The sequence below is a fragment of the Salvelinus sp. IW2-2015 genome, unplaced genomic scaffold, assembly GCF_002910315.2.
Source record: "Salvelinus sp. IW2-2015 unplaced genomic scaffold, ASM291031v2 Un_scaffold1969, whole genome shotgun sequence".
NCBI lineage: Eukaryota > Metazoa > Chordata > Actinopteri > Salmoniformes > Salmonidae > Salvelinus > Salvelinus sp. IW2-2015.
In genome coordinates this window covers 203,892-219,985 of record NW_019943322.1, presented here as the reverse complement: position 1 = coordinate 219,985, position 16,094 = coordinate 203,892, and the positions used below count along the sequence as shown (strand labels likewise).

Sequence of the window (16,094 nt, the reverse complement as noted above, 5' to 3'; positions counted from 1 at the left end):
AATGTTGTACAAGTTGATCAAGTCTTAACATTATTTTTTTGGTTGAAATGACGTGGAAACAAATCTTTGATTCAACGTTTTTTGCTAGTGCGGATATGACGGATGAGAGATGTATTAAAGGACCTCAGGTGACTTAGTAGGCTAAGTGGATTTGATTTCAACATTAAATATTCCAAAGGTTTTGCGAGTAGATTAAGACATAACTTACAAACATTCCATAGCAGCTCCTTTATCGATTTAACGGAGTGAAAAGGCGCGTATAAGAAGGACAGGTTTCTGCTCGTAATTGATAAGACGTTGGTTGTTAGGAACACATAAAATGACAAATCCGATTGATAAAACGTAACATTTTACAAATATTTAGCAAAGAAATAAACTAAAACAGGAAGTATTTTAATTTTTTTAACAACAATGTGATTAATTCGAAGAAAAAAAAAAGAATAAATTCACATTGTTTTTATCGAATTATAGTAATCGGATGACCTGCGGAAATGTTTTACAATGATGACGAGATAAAACGATAATGTGCATATGGATTCCTTAATACGTGTCACTCTCTTTGTTATTATAATATATTTTTGATGTATCTTAATATTATCTACTGGACTAAGTATGACATCATATAAATTATGTTATAGGATTGATTTTAAGAAAAATAATGTGAATTCTCTCATTCATTCATATATTTTAATGTTAACAAAAAGAAATTCAGTGGGATATGACAATATTTGGGGTTGTATTTTGAAGTGTATTAATAAAACTGTAAGAATGCATTGTATGTTAAGCCTGTTTGCGTAAGTTTTAACGATGACTTTCATTTGTTCAAAACCAGGGCTTTTCATACTTCAGTAAATATATATAAAGTAGCCTTAAGTAAATAAATATAAGTCATACGAAGTTATACCTGGAGACCTGTATTACATGTTCTGTTCACAGGTATAATACAAGTCACACGTTAACTTACCACATTTCTGTCTTACATTCGTCGCCCTTCTATTTGTTTTGTTTTTTTTGTATTTATGATGATAGAATTATTAAAGAGACAAAATCTCAATTTAACATAAGAGAAAAATCATCTATCTCTAAGTGAAAAGAGTGATAACGAAAATACAGTCAGTGTTCATGTCTTCTTACACTACTCAGATCGCCAGGAGGCGGTACAATCAGTATCCATCCTCTCCGAGATTCCCTTTTAAGGAAGTCCCCTAACATAATCATCTGTCATGATATAAGTAACACAGAGGAGCTTTAGTTATCTTTAGTACACCATGGTGTATACGACTAAGAGTCTACTGAAAAGACAAAGATTCACTTGTACTCTCTCTCATGCTATTGACTAAGAGAGAGACATTAAGACCTATCTACACATCTAGCTGGACCTAAAGATAGTGACTCCATAAGATCTACCTACACTTCTACAACAACTGGAAGATACAGAGACCACAAGAGGATACTCACTCTACTCTTAAGTCCTCGACTAAGCCTACATACACATCCCATAAAAAAATCCGAGTGGTACTATTACCAGGACCTCAGAGATAGTGATCTTAAATTTCATATTACATCCTGGTTATCCATCTGATGTTCAGGACAAAAATCCCATTCACTTTATACACCATTAAAGAAGAGACGGGAATAACAGTCATCCATATCCATGTACCGCCTATAGGATCTGATCTCAAATATCTTGATTAACGAGTTCTAGAATTGCCCAGATAAGAAGAGACAAAATGTCAGTTCTCATCCAGTACCAGTCTCTTGAGCAGTCCTCAGTCTCCTACTATCGATGTAAATTAAGTATAAGACAGTGATCAAACAACGAACGAGCTTGAATTTAGGCCTTGATGTAACCTGAATTGAAGCGATAATGATAAATAGAACGATACGTTTATAACTTTAATACGCACTACAGCTTTTTTTAAATGGTATTATCTACTACTAGTAGTTTGATGGTTGTAGACATACATTTTGTCCCATTTAACAAGCGCCCRTATTAGCACTYGTATCATTTCTCTAGTGAAGGCTTCTTATCTGTAAGGAATGGTATCARCAAAATACCAGCGATAAATGATCAGGTTGGTTTGTGTCGATCATTAGCAGTTTATCGTCCCAGCTCTACAATAGAACCAATTAACGCTTTACACAGATATATACGCAGAGATACACACAGAGATATACGCAGAACTATACGCAGAACTATACGCAGAGCTATACACAGAGCTATACGCAGAGCTTTACGCAGACCTATACGCAGCGCATTTTACGTCTACAAGAAAAAGGACTCAAAGTTGTTTTTATAATTTTTTAAACTATGATGCTTTTGAAGTCCTTATTTTTAGAGCCTACATGACAAGCAGCATACTGTGTTTTCCCGGTTAGCCAATAGGCGGCGGTGTATGTAAAGTAGTAGATACGGACGGCTCTTCCTTTTCCGCATACAGCGCTGTGGAACGTGGAACGATACGGGACCCGCGAGGAGGATGACTGTGCTCTCTATCTCTTCCTGTATTTTCATTTGCCTCCTAATTGACCCAAATAAAGGCTCGTTCACTGACTGACTGACTGGGGGGGAGGGGGGTTGGGGTCTCCCTGGCCCCGGAGGTGCTCGCACGCAGGCACACACGCGCGCGCACTCAGCAGTAGCTGAGGGGAGGCGAGAGGCGAGTCCCCGTCAGACAGAGCAATTCTCGGCTCCGTACAAAATGGTACGCTATACCTTTTATCGTGCATACCTTTGACCAGGGTCTGTAGTGTGTGGTCAAAAGTAGTGCACTGTGTAAGGGATAGAGTGCCATTTGCAACTGAAAGCCTCTCTCCTCTCCTGGAGTAATCCCATTTGMTATTGTGCTTGTCCAATCAGCGGATACCCTCCGCTGGTCAAGTTTGACTTGACTCGCTTCCCGCTGTAGGCTACTACCTCTCCGGTCTCTGCCCCGTGCTGTGATGGCGCCAACGGAGCTCCAGGGCCGCGCTGGTAACGAGTTCCACGTTTCGGTGAGGATTTATCATTTATAAACAGCGGTGAATGAGAGAACCCGTTTGAGATGGTGCTTTTAATCTCTGACCGGGACACACGTCAACAACGAAAATAACCGTTTTTGTTTTGCGGGGTAATAGAACTCACGTGCTCGTCGTCAACTGTATTGACGGTTTGACGGACGCAGGAGGACCCGTCGTGATTGTTTTGTTCCAGTGGCCAGGAAATGTGCATATTTTTTTCAACTAAAAACATCAGCACGACAAGGCGCCAGACACTCAGGCTTCGACACCGTCAAAAGTCTCCTCGTTTTACATCGAAAACCTACTCGGCTCGAGGAAGAATGGAGAGTCAACGTTCTTTCAACCGACAGGTCAACAACAATAACAACAGCCAGTATAGTAGCAGGACCGCGGAGGAGAGTATGGAGAGGAATGAGATGGTCTACCCTAGCCGAGTCTTAGCGGGACATCCCAGCCAAGTGGCCGTCAAGTGGCAGTCTGCTCCGGCCTCGGCGCCGAAGATTCCCCCCGGAGAGACTCGCAGTTAGAATGGTACAGAGCAGCCGCAGCCGTTAACGTCAAACTACTCAGTCTCAAAAGGTCCAGCAGTAAGTAGCCATATCTTTATTCTATTGGATTAATAGTTGTGTTTAACTGTTTTAAACCGCATAATCGAATCTACGGTATGAGTTACATTGTAAATAAAACGCCCAAAGAGCCATCGTTTAAATGTGACTGCATGGGCAATACAGTAATCTGTCTGTATTCGTTAGATAAATATTCGTATAATTATCTCTGACTCCATGATTGAAGCTGGTAGGATAGTCTATATTGTGTATATAAACAGCTTCTCATTGCGATCGAAGGGTTTGAATGGGCAGTTATATTAGGCGATAACAACACGAGGTTTTATGCCTGTAGCCGACATCTAGGGCCTAAAACATCTCACAATAACCTTTATTAATCAGTCCCATTGAGGTACAAAAAAAACCAACAATTTTTTACCAGGGAGACCTGCCAAGGCGGTTTAACCACATTTCGCCATGCATGTCGCGTAAGTAAACACCTGGGCCAAGAACATCTCACAGTATGTTACGTCTATATCGTGTGTCGTGATAGTCCTATCGGCATCACGGCTAAGCCTATATCTCTAATACGCACTCTGCCTGTCACCGTGGTTACGGATCGCAAATGGCACCCTATTCCCTATATAGTGCACTACTTTTAACCAGGGCCCTATGGGTGGGTTAGTGTTAAGTTAGACCAAACGCGGTGCCATATGGCCGTTGGCCTTGGTTAAAAGTAGTGCACTATATAGGGGATAGGGTGCCATTGGGATGGGATGGTCTGGTCCTGTCTGGTCAGCCTGTCTACTGATAGAGGGAAATGTTCTCTGGTCCTGTCTGGTCAGCCAGTCTACTGATAGAGGGAAGTGTTCTCTGGTCCTGTCTGGTCAGCCAGTTCTACTGATAGAGGGAAGTGTTCTCTGGTCCTGTCTGGTCAGCCTGTCTACTGATAGAGGGAAGTGTTCTCTGGTCCTGTCTGTCAGCCAGTCTACTGATAGAGGGAAGTGTTCTCTGGCCTGTCTGGTCAGCCTGTCTACTGATAGAGGGAAGTGTTCTCCGGTCCTGTCTGGTCAGCCAGTCTACTGATAGAGGGAAGTGTTCTCTGGTCCTGTCTGGTCAGCCAGTCTACTGATAGAGGGAATGTTTCTCTGGTCCTGTCTGGTCAGCCAGTCTACTGATAGAGGGAAGTGTTCTCTGGTCCTGTCTGGTCAGCCAGTCTACTGATAGAGGGAAGTGTTCTCTGGTCCTGTCTGGTCAAACAGTCTACTGATAGAGGGAAGTTCTCTGGTCCTGTCTGGTCAGCCTGTCTACTGATAGAGGGAAGTGTTCTCTGGTCCTGTCTGGTCAGCCAGTCTACTGATAGAGGGAAGTGTCCTCTGGTCCTGTCTGGTCAGCCAGTCTACTGACAGAGGAAGTGTTCTCTGGTCCTGTCTGGTCATCCAGTCTACTGATAGAGGGAAGTGTTTCTCTGATCTCTGTCCTGGTCAGCCAGTCTACTGATAGAGGGAAGTGTTCTCTGGTCCTGTCTGGTCAGCCCAGTCTACTGATAGAGGGAAGTGTCCTATGGGTCTGTCTGGTCAGCCAGTCTACTGATAGAGGGAAGTTCCTCTGGTCCTGTCTGGTCTGCCAGTCTACTGATAGAGGGAAGTGTTCTCTGGTCCTGTCTGGTCACCAGTCTACTGATAGAGGGAAGTGTTCTCTGGTCCTGTCTGGTCAGCCAGTCTACTGATAGAGGGAAGTGTTCTCTGGTCCTGTCTGGTCATCCAGTCTACTGATAGAGGGAGCATCCTCTGGTCCTGTCTGGTCAGCCAGTCTACTGATAGAGTGAAGTGTCTCTGGTCCTGTCTGGTAGGCCAGTCTACTGATAGAGGGAAGTGTTCTCTGGTCCTGTCTGGTCAGCCAGTTACTGATAGAGGGAAGTGTTCTCTGGTCCTGTCTGGTCAGCCAGTCTACTGATAGAGGGAAGTGTTCTCTGGTCCTGTCTGGTCAGCCTGTCTACTGATGGAAATTATGTAAAATGTACCACTAGCCACTTTAAACAATGCCACTTAATATAATGTTTACATACCCTACATTACTCATCTCATATGTATATGTATATACTGTACTCTATATCATCTACTGCATCTTGCCCTCTTTATGTAATACATGTATCACTAGCCACTTTAACTATGCCACTTTATGTTTACATACCCTACATTACTCATCTCATATGTATAGACTGTACTCTATACATCTACTGCATTTGCCTATGCCGTTCTGTACCATCACTCATTCATATATCTGTATGTACATATTCTTTATCCCTTTACACTTGTGTGTATAAGGTAGTAGATGTGGAATTGTTAGGTTAGATTACTTGTTGGTTATTACTGCATTGTCGGAACTAGAAGCACAAGCATTTCGCTCCACTCGCATTAAATCTGCTAACCATGTGTATGTGACAAATCACATTTGATTTGATATAGGGAATAGGGCTCTGGTCACTAGTAGTTCACTATATAGGGAATAGGGCTCTGGTCACTAAGTAGTTCACTATATAGGGAATAGGCTCTGGTCACTAGTAGTTCACTATATAGGGAATGGGCTCTGGTCACTAGTAGTTCACTATATAGGGAATAGGGCTCTGGGTCACTAGTAGTTTCACTATATAGGGAATAGGGCTCTGGTCACTAGTAGTTCACTATATAGGGAATAGGGCTCTGGTCACTAGTAGTTCACAATATAGGGAATAGGGTCCTGGTCACTAGTAGTTTTTAACATAATAGGAATAGGGCCCTGGTCACTATTAGTTCACTATCTAGGGAATAGGGCTCTGGTCACTAGTAGTTCACTGTATAGGGAATAGGGCTCTGGTCACTAGTAGTTCACTATATAGGGGAATATGGCTCTGGACGCTAGTAGTTCACTATATAGGGAATAGGGCTCTGGTCACTAGTAGTTCACTATGTAGGGAATAGGGCTCTGGTCACTAGTAGTTCATCTATATAGGGAAATAGGGCTCTGGTCACTAGTAGTTCACTATGTAGGGAATAGGGCTCTGGTTACTAGTAGTCCACTATATAGGGAATAGGGCTCTGGTCACTAGTAGTTCACTATATAGGGAATAGGGCTCTGGTCACTAGTAGTTTCACTGTATAGGGAATAGGGCTCTGGTCACTAGTAGTTCACTGTATAGGGAATAGGGCTCTGGCACTAGTAGTTCACTATATAAGGGAATAGGTTCTCTGGTCACTAGTAGTTCACTATATAGGGAATAGGGCTCTGGTCACTAGTAGTTCACTATATAGGGAATAGGGCTCTGTCACTAGTAGTTCACTATATAGGGAATAGGGATCTGGACACTAGTAGTTCACTATATAGGGAATAGGGCTCTGGTCACTAGTAGTGCGACTATAATAGGGAATAGGGCCCTGGTCACTAGTAGTTCACTATAATAGGGAATAGGGCCCTGGTCACTAGTAGTTCACTATATAGGAATAGGGCTCTGGTCACTAGTAGTTCACTGTATAGGGAATAGGGTTCTGGTCACTAGTAGTTCACTATATAGGGAATAGGGCTCTGGTCACTAGTAGTTCACTATATAGGGAATAGGGCTCTGGTCACTAGTAGTTACAATATAGGGAATAGGGTCCTGGTCACTAGTAAGTTCACTATATAGGAATAGGCCCTGGTCACTAGTAGTTACTATATAGGGAATAGGGCTCTGGTCACTAGTAGTTCACTATAGGGAATAGGGCTCTGGTACATAGTAGTTCACTATATAGGGAATAGGGCTCTGGTCTAATATAGTGCACTATATAGGGAATAGGGCTCTGGTCACTAGTAGTTCACTATATAGGGAATAGGGCTCTGGTCACTAAGTAGTTCACTATATAGGGAATAGGGCTCTGGTCACTAGTAGTTCACTATATAGGGAATAGGGCTCTGGTCACTAGTAGTTCACTATATAGGGAATAGGGCTCTGGTCACTAGTAGTTCACTATATAGGAAATAGGGCCCTGGTCACTAGTAGTTCACTATATAGGGAATAGGGCTCTGGTCACTAGTAGTTCACTATATAGGAATAGGGTCTGGCACTAGTAGTTCACTATATAGGGAATAGGGCCCTGGTCACTAGTAGTTCACTATATAGGGAAAAGGGCTCTGGTCACTAGTAGTTCACTATATAGGGAATAGGGCTCTGGTCACTAGTAGTTCACTATATAGGAAATAGGGCCCTGGTCACTAGTAGTTCACTATATAGGAAATAGGGCTCTGGTCACTAGTAGTTCACTATATAGGGAATAGGGCTCTGGTCACATAGTATTAAACTATATAGGGAATAGGGCTCTGGTCACTAGTAGTTCACTATATAGGGAATAGAGCTCTGGTCACTAGTAGTTCACTATATAGGGAATAGGGCTCTTGGTCACTAGTAGTTCACTATATAGGAATAGGGCTCTGGTCACTAGTAGTTCACTGTATAGGGAATAGGCTCTGGTCACTAGTAGTTCACTGTATAGGGAATAGGGCTCTGGTCACTAGTAGTTCACTATATAGGGAATAGGGCTCTGGACCTAGTAGTTCACTATATAGGGAATAGGGCTCTGGTCACTAGTAGTTCACTATTGTAGGGAATAGGGCTCTGGTCACTAGTAGTTCACTATATAGGGAATAGGGCTCTGGTCAAATAGTAGTTCACTATGTAGGGAATAGGGCCCTAGGTCAGAAGTAGTGCACTATTTAGGGAATTCTACTTTTCAGAATGGGTAGGCACCCTGACCACCTTGACTAGCTTGGTTATATCTCCATCCGTTATCTCTCCATCAGTTATCTCTGCATCAGTTATCTCTCCACCAGTTATCTCTCCATCAGTTATCTCCACACCCTGTTATCTCTACACCCTGTTATCTCTCTGTCTGTTATCTCTCCATCAGTTATCTCTCCATCAGTTATCTCTCCATCAGTTATCTCTCCGTCAGTTAAGAAACAGTTTAATAATATATAGTTAGCCATGTGTCCATATTCGATTCACATTTAATTAATGTTGTATTTTTTCCCACAGATCCCAAAGAGGACAGTAGATGCTCAGATGCCCGTTGCTGCTCCCACTCAGCCAGCGACCGAGACTCTGTCTCTCCCGCGGTGTCAGAAGAACTCACTGAAAGCAGCGACAAAACGGGACGGAAAACGGCAGACAGCAGCCTGACCGACGACAACGACGATCAGTCGGACCCGGAAGCCCCTCTGGACCAGAGCTCTATCCGGAAGAAGAAAAGTAGAACCGTTTTCAGTCGGAGTCAGGTGTTTCAGTTGGAGTCGTCGTTCGATATGAAACGGTACCTCAGCAGTTCTGAACGGGCAGGTATCGCGGCCTCTCTCCACCTAACGGAAACGCAGGTGAAAATCTGGTTCCAGAACCGACGGAACAAATGGAAGAGACAGCTGGCGGCGGATCTAGAGGCCGCAAACGTTTCCCGCTCGTCCCGGCGGATAGTCAGAGTTCCGATTCTATATCACGAAAGCAACACGCCCTCGACGTTGCGTTTCAACATCGACGTGTCCCRGGTCTCCCCACCGTTGATGAGTTTCTCAAACCCTATGAACTATCCCTTCTCTTCGTTCGCTCACTCCGTGAGTTTACTACTCTCGCAAATGACCGGGTTGGTGTAAAGACCAATTATCGAACTTTCATTTTTTTTTGTTCACGTCATATCATCATTTATTCAATTATTGAAGATAGGGGAATCGTGCAATAACAATACCTGCAATGGCCGCTGAAAACCAAACAAGTAAAACAGTTTGAAGAAATGGCCTTTAGACTTACAAATGATCGCGGTGTTTTTAAATGTTGTAATTGTAATACTTTACATATCTACTTGTATTATATTATCGCCTCACTAGATAATGATAGTGTTGTGCCGGTCCACATTGCTATGTTTTTTAATATACACTTATTTGTGCAAAGACTTTTATATTCAAAGCCAGTTTCTAACGTCACTTTTTCCCCCCACACAATATAGCTCTAAATAAACGAATCACAAGATATGAGTGAAGTGTGTGTGTGTGTGTTTGTCTCTGCTGTTGTCCTGTGTATCCTCCGGCAACGTGTTTGGGGTCAATTTCGTGCTATTTCGACTAAAATCCAGAGTTGAACCTGCGTGAGATTCGATTGATCCACAGCAGCCTACAGTTCATCAATCCATGTGAAATTGTAAAGTCATTTGATTGTAATTTTGATCGGAATTGACCCAATCTTTTTGGCTCCTCCATGACTATAGACTACACATATAGACTACTACATTTTATGTCGCCAGTTTTACTTCCGTCGAATAGACGCCAACGAGGACAGAATAAGTAGCATGCAGCTAATGGCTATTTCGGACACATATCAGCCTATAGGCCTTCACTTAAAACACAAGTTCATTCGAAAAGTTACAAAATGAAGTGTGTAGCCTAAAAGCTGTAGTGGAGCGGAGAAGAAAACAAAAATGCCTTTTTTGAAAGCTATATATATATATTTTAAAAAAAGAAGCTCTCGACAGGTTTCCATGTTTTACCCCAGCGGGAAAACAACATTTGACTTCATAGAATTATGTTTTAACATGGCCATGCCCGGCATGCAGACYCAACATGCTCTCTGCCCTGCAACTGAACTGCCCTCCTCACTTTAGGACGGAAAAAACATCCGTCTCTCCATTACAGGAAATATGGTATGATGTCATCATTCATATTTATAAAACACGCGCGGGGTCATCGAAAGGACGTTGGTGAGAACAAATGAATTATAGGCCAGAAGTAAGTCACTATCGTAGGGGAATAGGGCCCTAGGTCCAGAAAGTAGTGCACTATTTAGGGACCATATCTACCTTCTTCAGAATGGGTACGGCGCCCACCCACCTGACCTCACGTTCGACTAGCTTGGTTATATCCCAGCCTTATCTCTCCATCAGTTTATCTCTGCATCAGTTATTCTCTCACCAGTTATCTCTCCATCAGTTATCTCCACACCCTGTTATCTCTAGCACCTGTTATCTCTCTCGTCTGTTCAATCTCTCCACCAGTTATCTCTCATCAGTTTATCTCCCATCCGTTATCTCTCCGTCAGTTAAGAACAGTTTAATAATATATAGTTAGCCATGTGTCCATATTCCGAGTTCATTTAATTTTAATTAATGTTGTTATTTTTTCCCCACAAATCCCCCAAAGAGGACAGTATATGCCTTCAGATCCCTTGGCTGCTCCCACTCAGCCAGCCGCCGAGACCTCTGTCTCTTCCCGCGGTGCGTTCCAGCCAGAGAACTCCACTGAAAGCAGCCGACCCAAAACGGACCGAAAACGCGGCCAGCGCCGGAACCCTACCAAGCACGACGTTGACTTCGCACGAACTCGTTTGTCATCAGTCCGGTGAACCCGGAAGCCCCCCTTCTGGAATCTCAGGAGGCTTCCTATCGCGGAAGAAGAAGATAGTAGATACCGTTTCAGTCGGCCAGTCCAGTGTTTTCAGTTGGAGCTCCGGTTCGAATTATGAAACCGGGTACCCTCAGCCAGTTTCTCGACACGCGGCCAGCGTCACTCCGCGGCCTTCCCTCTCCACCTCCCAACGGAACGCCAGCCCTGAAAAAACTCCCTGCGTTCCCACGAATCGACGGCAACAAACTGGGAAGAGAACAGCTGGCGGCGGGATCTAGAGGCCCGCCCAAACGTCTTCCCGCTCCGTCCCGACGGAATAGTCAGAGTTTCCGATTCATATCACGGAATAGCAACCACGCCCTCGACGTGCGTTTCAAATCCGACGTCTGTCCCGGTTCTCCCCCACCCGTTGCCACGAGTGTTCTCAAACCCCTATGAACTATCCCTTCTTCTCGTTCGGCGCTCCACTCCGTCCCGAGTTTACCGCCCAGGCCCTGACGCTCTCCGCACAAACTGAGCCGGGGTTTTGGCGCTCGTCAAAGGCACCCTTTATCCGGAGGAGTTTTTTTCTTAGCTGGTTTTCTGGTTTGCTTCACGTCAATCCATCATTTGACTGGTCAATCAGTCTGAGGATTACGCGGCGAATCGTGCAAGTAACAATAGCCATGCAATGGCCGCTGAAAACGCCAGAGACAGTGCCAATACAGTTCTGAAGAGAGACTGCTCTCTAGACCTCAGGGAGAAAATGTATGGCGCCGTTGTTTTTAAATCATTGGCGTTGGTGCCATTGCTAAAGCGTGGCATCCGCTTAAGCCACTATCTCACTTGGTGAGTTATATCTTCATCCCCGCGTGTGCCCTGCGCCGTCGTGCACTCCAGACCTACAGCCTTCGTAGCCATCTCAGTGTTGTGCGGTGGCGAGGAAGTGTGCCCTCCCGGTGGCTGCTCCGGGGTGCATGTCGCCTTCATCGGTGCTTGTGCTTTTTTCCCTAGCGGTGCTATAGCCTCACCTGCGTGTGCCTCTCCTAGTGTTGGGCTGCTCGAGACTCCGGTGATGACGACTTTCTATCACTTCAACCAGGCCCAGTTGCTAACGCCTACTCTTTCCCCACTGGCGCACAACAATATTACCTCCTAAGTACGATATGCGAATCACAAGATACTGACAGTGTAGAGGGTGCTGTGTCGTCGGTGGTTGTCCTGGTCCTCTCGTCTCGTCTGGTTGCTCGCTGTTTACTCCCTCCGGGGTGCATTTACGTGTGCTTGGGGTCAATTTCGCTTCGCTATTGCGGCTGCCTTCTGACTAAAATCTGGCAGATGGGTGACACCAACTCCGCGTGTGCGTGACGATCCGAATTGTTGATTCACAGCAGCTACAGTTTCATGCGCTTCCACATTCATTACAATCCGGGGCTGCAAAGCTTCACCACGCGTGTTGTGATCTCGCGGTTGTGGTCAATCCTGCGTGTGTGCATCCGTGCTGGGAGGACTTGTACCCCAGGACCTCCCCGTTTTTGTTGGCTGGGCCCTTTCTGCCCACCCTCGACTACGGATGGACTCTCCGCAGATGCACCGAGCCTAGACTACTACTAATTCCCTGGCACGACTGGTCGCTCAGTTTACTTCCGTCGAATAGACGCCACACCGAGGACAAGAATAAGTAGCATCCAGGGTTTGGGCAGCTAATGCGGCTACTCTTCTCGTCGGAGCACTGATACTAGCCGCATAGCTTCACTTATATAACCACAAGTTCATCTCGCGAGGTAATAGGGACACCTATGCAAGTGGGGATTAGCCTAGACAGCTGTACGTACCGGTGCGGAGCGCGAGAAGAAAACTCCAGAAAACTGCCGATTCTGTTTTGAAAGCCCTACAGACTCAGAGTTGATTACTAGCTTTAAAACTAAAGAGCCTCCCTCGACCAGGGCTTTTGCCCCATGCTTTTACCCAGCGGCGCGAAATCGACATTTGTGACCTTCCTAGAATTCTGTTTTTAACACTTCGGCCCCATGGGCCCGGCAATGTTTAGGACGGGGCCAAATGCTCCTGCCCCGGCGGAAGGGCTGGGGCCTCGCCTCTCTCGGCGTGGCTCTCAAGTTTAGGACGCGATAACAACCACAGTACGCGTCTGTCCCTTCATTACCCAGGAAGAAGTATGGTCACTGATTATGTCCAGCACTTCAGATTTTGGTTCTTCAAACCACGGCGCTGGCGGTCATCTCCCGAACCGCGTTAGACGGTTGGTCGCGTGACGCATACAGAATGAATTTATACGGGGCCGCCCGTTTACAGCTGTCGTAGAAGTGACATTTCGCACGCCTTCACATTCTGGGGTGCTCACAGCCACCGAGCTGCGGCCCGCAGCTGCGCTGGGCGGAGTGTGCAAGTTGTGAAGCCTCCGTCGGGCCTCCCGGGCTGAGACGACAGCTGCCCGCGTGTGCCTTCCCGCGCCCTGACCGACTTAGTATGACTGACGAAAACAGTTTGCATACCAATTATAGGTGTAGCCCGAGTCTCGGTTAGTAAGAGCATAGACCTATATTGGTAGCTCCATATTTCTAGATGGCCCGTAGTAGCACCCCCTTCTGCTTGGCCCGCGCGGGAGGTCGCATGGTTCGGATATCATGAGCCAACTTGTTCATCAACGTGGTAGCTATCCTGGTTAAATAAAGCCGGGAATATAAAAGAAATGCTAAACTAGTCCGATTACTTATCCTCTTTCATGTTATTGTCACGAACCAGCACGGTAGCGTTTCTTCTTCCGCAGGCGGAGGGACTCATCCGGACTCACGCTAGAGAGGGTTGCACTCGCCAGCGTTGGGGCTCTATAGTGTCGTGCCAACTATATCGCATGCGGCGCTTAATGCGTAGATTCATCACCCGGGCCACGTAGGGCTCGTTGAACCACACAACGGGTCGTTCTTTACGTCCGCTCTGCTATAGTGCTGAATATGTCATTTCTATTATCTCATGGTGTACTAAGCATCTCAGTATAGCTCGTGGTCTAGCTGTCTCCGGAGAGCGGCTGCCGCCGTCCCGGCTTGCTCCTCCGCCGCGGCTGCGAGAAGGATACATCAACTGAGATATCACGTATAGTTTAGCGAGGTAACATCGAGCATATCTTAGTGAGTAAACAGTCAAGACATGCCTTGCACGATATTCTATCCACAACAAGCATCCGCTAGTCCCGACGACGATAGGAAGTGCCGTTTGCTTTGCCATTATCGGGGAGTAGGCACTCTGTCATGGCCGCGGCGGGTGTTTTCCCTGCGGGTAATACATACACGTACGCTGTAGAGCATTCGGACCTATTCAATTCTGCGCATGGTTTATGTGTAATAAATGGGAGCAACAACCATATCCGTAGGCAGCGACTCTTTATCCTCTGACACAACAATACAATAGACCATGCCCCGAATGAGGGCTGGATTTTATGTCCTGGACATTCAAACAGTCTTCACACTATGCTCAATATTGCAGTGTGCTATGGATCTCAAACGTCATGCCTATCCCTAACGATATAGTTTATAAGCCTATAATAAACTTAAAGCCGGGTGTGTCGGCTGCAGCGGTCTAAGGCACTGTTATCCTCAGTGCTAGAAGGTGTCACTACCGACGGACATCCGCTGGTCGTCTGGTTCGCGCGAAATCCTCAGGCGTTATTCTCACAAATCCCGTGGTATTCCGTGAGTAGGCCGTATGTTCCCGCCTCGTACATCCTCAGGCGAACAATTGGCACTCCAGCGTCGTTGGTTGCTTCTCTCGTCTTGCGTGTAGCCTGTCATGGCCTGTTAATTATCACACGAGATTTGGCCAACAGGCCTATGTTTTTTAAATCTACGCGCACTTGTCTGTCGGCCCTCTGTGCGCGGCCGAGCTTATTATGCCAGTTGCAATGTCTTCGCTTCGGCATACATTACCTTTAGTTCCAGGCCTGTAGTAACCTGCTCATAGCTTTGCTTGCTAACTGACATCAGTTGGCGTTAAGAGTATTGGGGTCCCTCCTTTTAAACCGTTTACCTACTTAAGTCTAAAGCCTTTGGGGGGGGCCTTCTCTGACCTACTTTGCCGTGGACGTTTTTTCTCCCTTAGTTTATACCTTTGGTCGTCGTGACAACTTTGTAGTCTGCCTCAGCCACTTCTTATGTAGGATCTGCGCCTTCCTAATGCGGAAGAATATGTGTGATCGATGGTTTTACTACCCCAGTGATCAGAAATGACTTTTTTCGACTCATCTTTTCTCTCAGAAAGAGTACGCCACACAAGTCTATACATTCTTAATGCTTGCCAGGACAGAACAATGTCCAATTCACACACCACTTATCACAAGAGAGACATCCCTGTCATCCTCACTGGCCTCTTGATTTTGGAGGATCACTAAAACACTCCCAACTGCTTGTTGTAAAATATGTCGAGTGGTGGATTGTGCCCCCCTGGGCAAACCGTAAATAATAAATTTCTGAGTCGTTGGAGTGTGGCCCCTGGCAATCGTACATAAAATATGTCTGAGTGGTTGGAGTTGTGTCCCCTGGCAATCCGTGATAATAAATATGTTGAGTTTGGAGTGTGCCCCCTGCAATCCGTAAATAAAATATGTCTGCAAGTGTTGGAGGACCCCAACCTTTGGCCTGCCCCTCGGCAATCCGTAATATTACGAGGATATGTCCTGAGTGTTGGAGTGTGCCCCTGGCAACCGTAAATAAAATATGTCGGAGTGTTGGAGTGTGCCCCCTGGCAATTCCGTAATAATCTGTCTGAGTGTTGAGGGCCCCTGGCAATGCCGTAATATAAAATATGTTGAGTGTTGGATGTGTGCCCCCTGGCAATCCGTAAATAAAATATGTCTGAGTTGTTGGAGTGTGCCCCTTGGCAACCCGTAAATAAAATATGTCTGAGTGTTGGAGTGTGCCCCTGGCGATCCTAATAAAATGTCTGAGTGTTGGAGTGTCCCCTGGCTATCCGTATAAAAATATGTCTGAGTGTTGGAGTGTGCCCCCTGGCTATCCTGTAAATAAAATATGTCTGAGTGTTGGAGTGTGCCCCTGGCATATCTTAATATAAATATGTCTGAGTGTTGGAGGGTGCCCCCCTGGCAATCCGTAAATAAAATATGTCTGAGTGTTGGAGTGGTGCCCCCTGGCATATCCGTAATAT

General features: G+C 45.6%; 1 pseudogene; it reads left to right on the top strand.

The window, feature by feature from the left end:
• The first annotated feature begins 2,581 nt into the window (after positions 1 to 2,581).
• LOC112072582 (homeobox protein HMX1-like) lies at positions 2,582 to 9,578 on the top strand (annotated as a pseudogene).
• Positions 9,579 to 16,094: the final 6,516 nt, after the last annotated feature.